Here is a 9,339-nt window from a genome sequence, read left to right as displayed (position 1 = left end):
CCGGTGACACCCCATTACCTGAAGTGGTCCCAGACCGCCATCACCTTCGACCAGTCCGATCATCCGACTCATATTGTCACCCCAGGGAGGCAAGCGTTGGTGGTCGACCCAATTATTGAAGGCACTCGACTGACCAAGGTTCTGATGGACGGTGGCAGTGGGCTGAACTTGTTATATGCAGAGACGTTGAAGGGGATGGGCATTCCGATGTCCAGACTCAGCCCCAGCAACATGAGCTTCCACGGAGTCATTCCTGGGAAGAAAGCTGAGTCACTCGGTCAAATCACTCTCGACGTCGTCTTTGGTGACTCGAAGAATTTCCGGAAAAAAAAGTTAACCTTTGAGGTCGTGGATTTTCAGAGTGCGTACCACGCCATTCTTGGGAGGCCAGCCTACGCTCGTTTCATGGCGCGACCATGCTATGTATACCTCAAGCTGAAGATGCCTGGCCCCAAAGGTGTAATCACCATCGTTGGCAATCGGAAGAAGGCAGAGGAGTGCTTCCAGAAAGGCGCCAAAATTGCTGATGCTCAGATGGCCAAGATAGAGATACAAGAGTACCAGAAGACTGCGGATCCGAGTGAGTTGTTACGAGCCAAGAAGCCCGCCACGGAGTCAGCATTTCAGTCGACTGGTGAGACCAAGCAAGTCCACATCCACCCGACCGATCCAAATGCGGCTCCAGCCAACATCTCCACTACACTCGACTCCAAATAGGAAGAAGCGCTCGTCCAGTTCCTCCGTGAGAACTGGGACATCTTTGCATGGAAGCCTGCTGACATGCCAGGTGTGCCCAGGGGACTGGCTGAGCACCGCCTTCGAGTCGACCCAAAGGTCAAACCAGTCAAGGAGCATCTCCGACGGTCCGCCGTTCAGAAGAGAAAGGCCATTGGCGAAGAAGTGGCCCGACTCCTAGCAGCAGAATTCATTCGCGAGATCTACCACTCCGAGTGGCTCGCCAATGTTGTAATGGTCCCTAAGAAGGACAAATCGTTGCGCATGTGCATCGATTTTAAGCATATCAATCGGGCCTGCCCGAAAGATCATTTTCCTCTTCCTCGCATCGACCAAATAGTCGACTCGACTGCAGGATGCGAGAGGTTATCTTTTTTAGATGCTTACTCTGGATACCATCAGATCCGTCTGTATGGACCCGATGAAATAAGAACAGCCTTCATCACCCCGTTTGGGTGTTTCTGCTATGTTACCATGCCTTTCGGTCTCAAGAACGCCGGAGCTACATTCATGAGAATGATTCAGAAGTGCCTAATCACTCAAATCAGTCGGAATGTAGAAGCATACATGGATGACATAGTGGTCAAGTCACGAAAAGGTTCCGACCTATTGACTGACCTAGCTGAAACTTTTGCCAATCTCAGGAATTATGATATCAAGCTCAATCCGTCGAAGTGCACATTTGGAGTCCCTGGAGGAAAGTTACTCGGTTTTCTTGTTTCCGAACGAGGAATTGACGCTAACCCCGAAAAAGTTGGCACCATACTCCGGATGAAACGCCCCGTGCGTGTGCACGATGTCCAGAAACTTACTGGATGCTTGGCCGCTTTAAGTCGATTCATCTCCAGGCTCGGTGAAAAGGCGCTGCCTCTTTACCGACTGATGAAGAAGTCAGACATGTTCGAGTGGACTCCATAAGCTGATGCAGCGTTTGCAGAGCTAAAAGCTCTGCTCTCCACCCAGCCGGTGCTTGCTGCTCCTGTCAGCAAAGAGCCATTGTTGCTTTACATAGCAGCCACGGGACAAGTCGTTAGTACCGTTCTTACGGTCGAGCGGGAAGAGGAAGGAAAGACCTTCAAAGTTCAACGCCCAGTTTATTATCTCTCTGAAGTTCTGACCCCGTCGAAGCAAAGATATCCCCACTATCAGAAGCTTGTTTATGGGATTTACATGACCACGAAGAAGGTTGCTCATTATTTTTCTGATCACTCTATCACAGTCGTCAGCGACGCTCCATTATTAGAGATTCTTCATAACAGAGATGCAACCGGTCGAGTGGCGAAATGGGCAATTGAACTTCTTCCTCTTGATATCAAGTTCGAGGCAAAGAAAGCTATTAAGTCCCAGGCAATAGCTGATTTCCTCGCCGAGTGGACCGAGCAGGAGCTTCCGACTCATGTTCACTCGGAGCACTGGACTATGTTTTTCGATGGCTCCAAGATGCTGAACGGATCCGGTGCGGGGGTTGTACTGGTGTCCCCCCGAGGAGATAAGCTCAAGTATGTCCTCCAGATTCACTTTGATTCCTCCAACAATGAGGCAGAGTATGAAGCGCTTCTATACGGATTACGTATGGCCATTTCACTCGTCGTCCGTCGCCTCACGGTCTACGGCGACTCAGATCTGGTTGTTAATCAAGTGATGAAGGAGTGGGACGTCCGAAGCCCATCCATGACGGGATATTGCAGCGCAGTGAGGAAGCTGGAGAAACGATTCGAAGGGTTAGAACTCCATCATATACCCCGACTGAAAAATCAAGCTGCAGATGATCTGGCGAAGATAGGGTCCAAAAGGGAGGCCATCCCTAAAGATGTGTGTTTGGAGCACATTCACACACCATCAGTGCAAGTAGATCCTTTCACAAAAGAGCCTCCACAACCAAAAAGCGCCTCTGACTCGACCGAAGTGGAGGTTCCAGCCGTGGTCGACCTGATTATGGAAGTTATGGTCACCACTCCCGATTGGACAGTGCCGTACATTGCGTATATCATGAGAAAAGAGCTCCCAGAAGATGAAGAAGAGGCTCGACAAATCGTCCGTCGATCCAAAGCCTTTACAATAATCAAAGGGCAGCTATACAGAGAAAGCGCGACTGGAGTTGGTCAGAAGTGCATCACACCTGAAGAAGGACAGATAATTCTTGAGGATATCCACTCGGGGACCTGTGGCCATCATGCATCCTCTCGGACAATCGTGGCCAAAGCATACCGAGCGGGTTTTTACTGGCCAAGGGCGAACGAAATGGCAAAGGATATAGTCGACAAGTGCGAGGGGTGCCAGTTTTATTCCAACATGTCTCACAAGCCCGCCTCCGCCTTGAAGACCATTCCACTCGTCTGGCCTTTCGCTGTCTGGGGTCTAGACATGATCGGACCACTGAGAACTGGTAGGAGCGGCTTCACCCACTTGTTGGTTGCAGTCGACAAGTTCACGAAGTGGATAGAAGCCAAACCCATAAAGGACCTCGACGCAAGCACTGCCATCAGTTTTGTCAGGGGATTGATATTCAGATATGGAGTTCGACACAGCATCATCACGGATAACGGATCAAACTTTGATAATGACAGATTCAAAGCCTTCTGCGCCTCTCAAGGCACTCGAGTCGACTATGCTTCAGTTGCTCATCCTCAGTCGAATGGACAGGCCGAACGCGCGAATGGCCTCATCCTCAAAGGACTAAAACCCCGACTGATGCGTGATCTCAAACACGCAGCAGGCGCCTGGGTCGACGAACTTCCGTCAGTTCTATGGGGGTTGAGGACCACCCCTAACCGGTCGACTGGAAGGACACCATTCTTTCTGGTCTATGGAGCCGAAGCGGTTTTACCAAGCGACCTGCTCCACAACGCGCCTCGAGTCGAGTTATATTCTGAAGCAGAAGCAGAACAGGCCCGGCAAGATGCAGTCGACCTCTTAGAGGAGGAAAGAGAGATGGCTCTAATCCGCTCGACCATCTACCAGCAAGAGTTGCGTCGATTCTACGCCAGAAATGTGAAGGGTCGAGCCTTTCAGGAAGGAGATTTGGTCCTCCGCGTGGATCAGCAAAAGCCTCACAAACTTGCTCCGACCTGGGAAGGCCCCTTCATCATCACCAAAGTCCTGCACAATGGAGCGTATCACCTCTACAACATCGATCGACGGATCGACGAGCCTCGAGCATGGAACGCGGACCTGCTCCGTCCTTTTTACACTTAAAAACTCACTCGACTGAGATGTAATAAAAGTACCTCTGTAGTTCTTTTGTTTCAAGCAAGAATTTCTTAATTTTCGCAAAAGACTGTTATTTCTTTTTCTGTTCGTCTAAATTTCCCCCAGTGGGTGGCTTATCTGCGAATCCGCTTCACCTAAGTTTTCAGAAAATCCTACCGAGTGGAGAGCAAGTCTCCCACTCGGAGGCTTAGCTGCGAATCTGTTTCGCCTAAGAAATTGAAATCCTACCGAGTGGAGAGCCAGCCTCCCACTCGGAGGCTTAGCTGCAGTCCAAAGTACTCGCCTAAGTTTAATAAAAAATCCTACCGAGTGGAGAGCAAACCTCCCACTCGGGGGCTTAGCTGCAGCCCAGTGCTCGCCTAAGTAAATGAAAATCCTGTCGAGTGGAGAGCAAACCTCCCACTCGAAGGCTTAGCTGCAGCCCAGTGCTCGCCTAAGTAAATGAAAATCCTGTCGAGTGGAGAGCAAACCTCCCACTCGAGGGCTTAGCTGCAGTCCAAGCACTCGCCTAAGTAATTGAAATCCTACCGAGTGGAGGGCAAACCTCCCACTCGGGGGCTTAGCTACAGCCCAGTGCTCGCCTAAGTTTAATAAAAATCCTACCGAGTGGAGAGCAAACCTCCCACTCGGGGGCTTAGCTGCAGCCCAGTGCTTGCCTAAGTAAATGAAAATCCTGTCGAGTGGAGAGCAAACCTCCCACTCGAGGGCTTAGCTGCAGTCCAAGCACTCGCCTAAGTAATTGAAATCCTACCGAGTGGAGGGCAAACCTCCCACTCGGGGGCTTAGCTGCAGCCCAGTGCTCGCCTAAGTTTAATAAAAATCCTATCGAGTGGAGAGCAAACCTCCCACTCGGGGGCTTAGCTGCAGCCCAGTGCTCGCCTAAGTTTAATAAAAAATCCTACCGAGTGGAGAGCAAACCTCCCACTCGAGGGCTTAGCTGCAGTCCAAGTACATACACCATCGCGGCGATAAGCATCGTGCAAACCAGGCAGCCTCTGAGGGAACAACGAATAGTAGATCGGCGGATCAAGTCACGAAGGCGGCCATGTTTGGATAAAATCAAAAGATCCTAGATCGCAAATAAAAGTACTCAAGCTGAGATCCCGACGGAGTTTATCAAATACATAAACCACTCGGCATCCGAGGCAAATTTAAGGTAACGCACAGCAGTTTTTTATTCTTCTGGCGGAGGACTTGATGGCGCAACGAATTCGTCCAAGTCGATCCCGTCTGAGATTCGAGTGGCAGCAGCGATGAAGGTCTCCATGAAATCCTGGAAATTATGCTTCCTGGTATTGGCAACCTGGAGAGCGGCCAGCTTCTCCTCTCGCGCCTCCTTGTAGTGGACACGAACCAGTGACAGAGCCACATCAGCGCCGCACCTAGCAGAAGACTTTTTCCATTCTTGCACTCGACCTGGAACATCACTTAGTCGAGTGACCAAGGATTCAAGGTCGTTCTGAAGGGTCTCCTTGGGCCAGAGTGCGGAGTCGATCCGCGACACAGCAGCTTTTAGTCGAGCCAGGTAGTCCACCACACCAGTGATACGAGATTCCAACCGGAGGAAATTCATGGCCACTTCATCCTTCACGGGAGAATTGATAGGGTCCAGGCTGGTCTCCACTCGACTGGTCTCCTCCTCAAAATTCCGGCAGAACTCTGAAGGAAGTTTCGACAGAGCAAAATTGTAACCAAATGATGAGTCGACAACAACAAGATTAATCGCACAAAGGGGATTACCTTCAAGCATGAGGTATAGCTTCTTGGCAAGACCCCCAAGATAATTCTCCAAGTCCTTGTGCTTCCCCGCCAGCTGGCCGATCTTGTCGTTCAGAGCACTCTTGTCAGTCTTCAGTCGACTCGCTTCTTTATTGGCCGTGTCAAGAGCAGACTTCAGCCTAGCATTCTCGTTCTCAAGTTGACTGACTGAAGCAAGTTTCTCTTCAGCAAGCTTCAACTTCTCCGCAGCCGCTTTTTGCGCCTCCGCAAGGTCAAGATCCTTCTTCTTCAGGGCCTTCTCTAGTTCGTCTGCAAAGCAACAACAGACACAGAGTTCAAAACGGGCAAAGAAACAGAGATAGACGTCGAGTCCTCACCAGCCATACCTTTTGCTTCATCCTTCGCCTTCTGCACGTTTTCCTGAGCAAACTGTAGATCAAGATTAAGCTGGATCTGCTTGTCCTTCAGATCAGCGAGCTGAGCAACAAGCTCACAAGACTTCTGCAAAGAGTCAATCGACAAAAGATATCAAAGACAAGTTACTCCCGAGTGACTTAAAGAAAGAGCACAACACTTCTAAGACTACAGCCGAATCAAAACATTCGACAGTAGCCTCGGGGACTACACCCAGTGGGTGCACTTAGCGTGCCCCCACTGGTTTCCTTGGTTTCCACTCGACCAGATCCGATCGGTCGACCCGGTACGATCCTAAAAGCCATGACTAAGGGTCATCAAAAAAAAAGAGAGCAAGGGAAGTTCTAAAGACTATGGTCGACTGCCACCAGTCCACCATAGCCTCGGGGACTACACCCAGTGGGTGCACTCAGCGTGCCCCCACCGGTTTTCCTGATTTCCACTCGACTCGAGCCGATCAGTCGAGTGAGGAAGTTTGAAAGCATAAAGACCGCAGCCGACTGCCAGCAGTCGACCGTGGCCTTGGGGACTACACCCAGTGGGTGCACTCAGCGTGCCCCCACCAATGAAAAATTTCAGATCAACAGCACCCAGTGGGTGTACAACGCAAGTGAAGAACAACTAACCTGGACGTTCTGCTGCAACGCCGAGCTGATGTCATAGGCCGCTTGACTGGCATCCCGAGCCGCCTTAGTCTGCTCCATCACGAGCCCCGCCTGACGTATAGCCTCCTTAGCAGCACTCACTTGATCCTCCGGGGTCTGGTAGGTGGCGAAGAACGAGGGCGGGTCGACCAGTGGGGGAGCAGTCGACGACGAAGGCCGGGCAGTCGTCAGTGGTTCAGCAAAAGTCACAGTAGTCCGGGCGGTGTTGTCACCCCCTTGGACCACCGCCTCAACAGTCGACGCGGTCTCAGGAGCCTTGTTAGCCGGGGCCCTCCGACGTCTCCTTCCAAAAGGCCTGAGCGGCACTTCCACCTCCTCCTCATCATCCGGAAGGTTAATAATGTTGGGCGGAGCTACAAAAGTTCAAAAATGAATATCCAATCGACTCAGCAGATAAACAGTCAGATCGTGTCAAAGATTATACCTAGGTTGGAAGTGACGGCGTCCTCCATCACCTCGTCGACATTCTGGATGGAAGTCTCAGAAGTAGCGGCGCTGCAAGATTCCAAGGAAATAATTTGAAAGTGAATCGACTAAGAATCCGTTCTAGTCGACTCAAAAAAGATAAACACAGTCACTTACCCGGAGATGACAGGGATGGCGACCCTGATCTTGGGCAAGGCTTTGGGCGGCTTGGTCGGGGTAGCTCTGGGCTGCTTGGGTGCCTTCTCAGTTGGGGCCGGCGACGTGGTCCGGGGGCGCTTGGACGACTGGCCCACCGAAGCACTCGACTGACCGCGCTCCCCGGCGGGATCCTGAGCATTCTTGGAGCGTCTCTCGCGTCGAGGAAGGTCGACCTCCGCTTCTTCATCTTCATCGCCCGAGTCGTCGCTGACCTCCTCCTCTTCGTCACCATCAGATTCCCACTCCACGCCTTCGCCTTCATCCTCACTTCCTTCGCCTCCACTCCCTCCTCCTTCGGATACTTGCTCCTGGTTCCCATTCGGCATCGAATACATGTTGTTGATCTCCTGCAAGACAGCGGACAGGGCAAGGGTCAGTCGACTGATCATAAGCCAGTTACTTGACAGAATGAAAATTACAGTCGGAAGAAGTAAAACAGACCTTGTCTGTCTCCATCATCCCTTCAAGCGGAGCAATTCTCCTGGACCCCCTGGGGTTGTCCTTGTTCCCGGTCATGCTGGCCAGCTAGCTCTCCAGAACAGAGGCCTCGACCGCCTCCGGGTGGATCCGAGTGGTGTCGTCAGATCCGGAATACAACCACATCGAGTGATCCCGAGCCTGGAGAGGTTGGATTCGCCGCTGGAGGAAGACTCCGAGCAAGTCCATTCCGGTCACGCCTTCCCGAACCAACTCAACCACTCGACTGACTAATACCTTCACCTGAGCCTTCTCCTCTGGAACCACTTTCAAAGAAGCGGGTTTCTGCACTCGGTCTAGGGTAAAAGGAGGAAGGCCGATCGAGTGGCCAGGAGTCGGCTGGTCCTTGCAGTAGAACCAAGTCGACTGCCACCCGCGCACGGAATCGGGAAGTGTCATGGGAGGAAAACAACTCTTACCCCTCGTCTGGATCCCGAGGCCCCCACACATCTGGATCACCTGCGTCCTTTCCCCGTCCGGGTTGTGCTTTTTAACCGTCTGGGATCGGCAAGTGAAGATATGTTTGAAGAGGCCCCAGTGAGGTCGACAGCCTAAGAAACACTCACACAGAGACACGAACGCAGCAAGATAGACTATAGAGTTGGGCGTGAAATGGTGGAGCTGCGCTCCGAAGAAGTTCAGAAAGGCCCTAAAAAAAGGACTCGGGGGCAGGGAAAACCCCCGGTCGACATGGGTGGCTATCAGGACGCACTCACCCTCGCGAGGTCTCGGCTCCGTCTCTTTCCCAGGGAGGCGAGCAGCCTTGTGAGGGATGAGTCCCCCTTCCACCATGTCGTCGATATCCTCTTGAGTAAGGATGGAGGGCATCCAATCCCCCTGTAACCAGCCGGGCGGCAGAGCGGCCCGCGAGGACGACCCGCCCCGGCCGGATTTCTTCCCCTTGCCCTTTGCCGCGGCCTTCTTCGTGCGTTCCGCCGCCGCCGTCTTGTCCTTCGCCATTGTCTCGAACGAGGTCTTGGCCGAGCGGCGGTGTCGAGATTGCAGCGAAGAGCAAGGCGGAGGCTTACGGAGGAAGGGAGAAGAAAAACAAGGGCGCACAGTGGAAAAAATCAGAATCATTACCTTATATAGGGCCACTCCCGAGTGGCTGACCAGTGGGCCTGGGCCGCCCAGTCAAACCCCGCAGCAGGCGCGCGCGCAGTACGTGGCGAAAAAGATGGCGCGGGGATCGAGGCGCCCTTGCCTTATCCAGCCGATTCGCGCGATTTTCTCCGTCCGGTGCGCTTCCCAATTTTCAAATCCCGCAAGATCCGCGATCGGCAGGATGGTTTGTCAGACGAAAAAAAATCCGCTTCCTTATGTCTCCCTGGAGATTCGTCACATAAACACACTCGACGGTAGTATGAATCCACTCGACGGACACCTAAATGGATCAAGGCAACTGAAGAATGGGTTCACACCGTAACTTTCCATTTATCCAAAGACAGACGCAACCGAAGCATGGAAGTTGAGTCGGAAGCATAGGCTCAGCCCC

This window comes from Triticum aestivum, chromosome 2A (genome assembly GCF_018294505.1).
Source record: "Triticum aestivum cultivar Chinese Spring chromosome 2A, IWGSC CS RefSeq v2.1, whole genome shotgun sequence".
Taxonomy (NCBI): Eukaryota; Viridiplantae; Streptophyta; class Magnoliopsida; order Poales; family Poaceae; genus Triticum; species Triticum aestivum.
The sequence above is the reverse complement of the archived record's forward strand: the minus strand, read 5'-3'. Positions refer to the sequence as shown.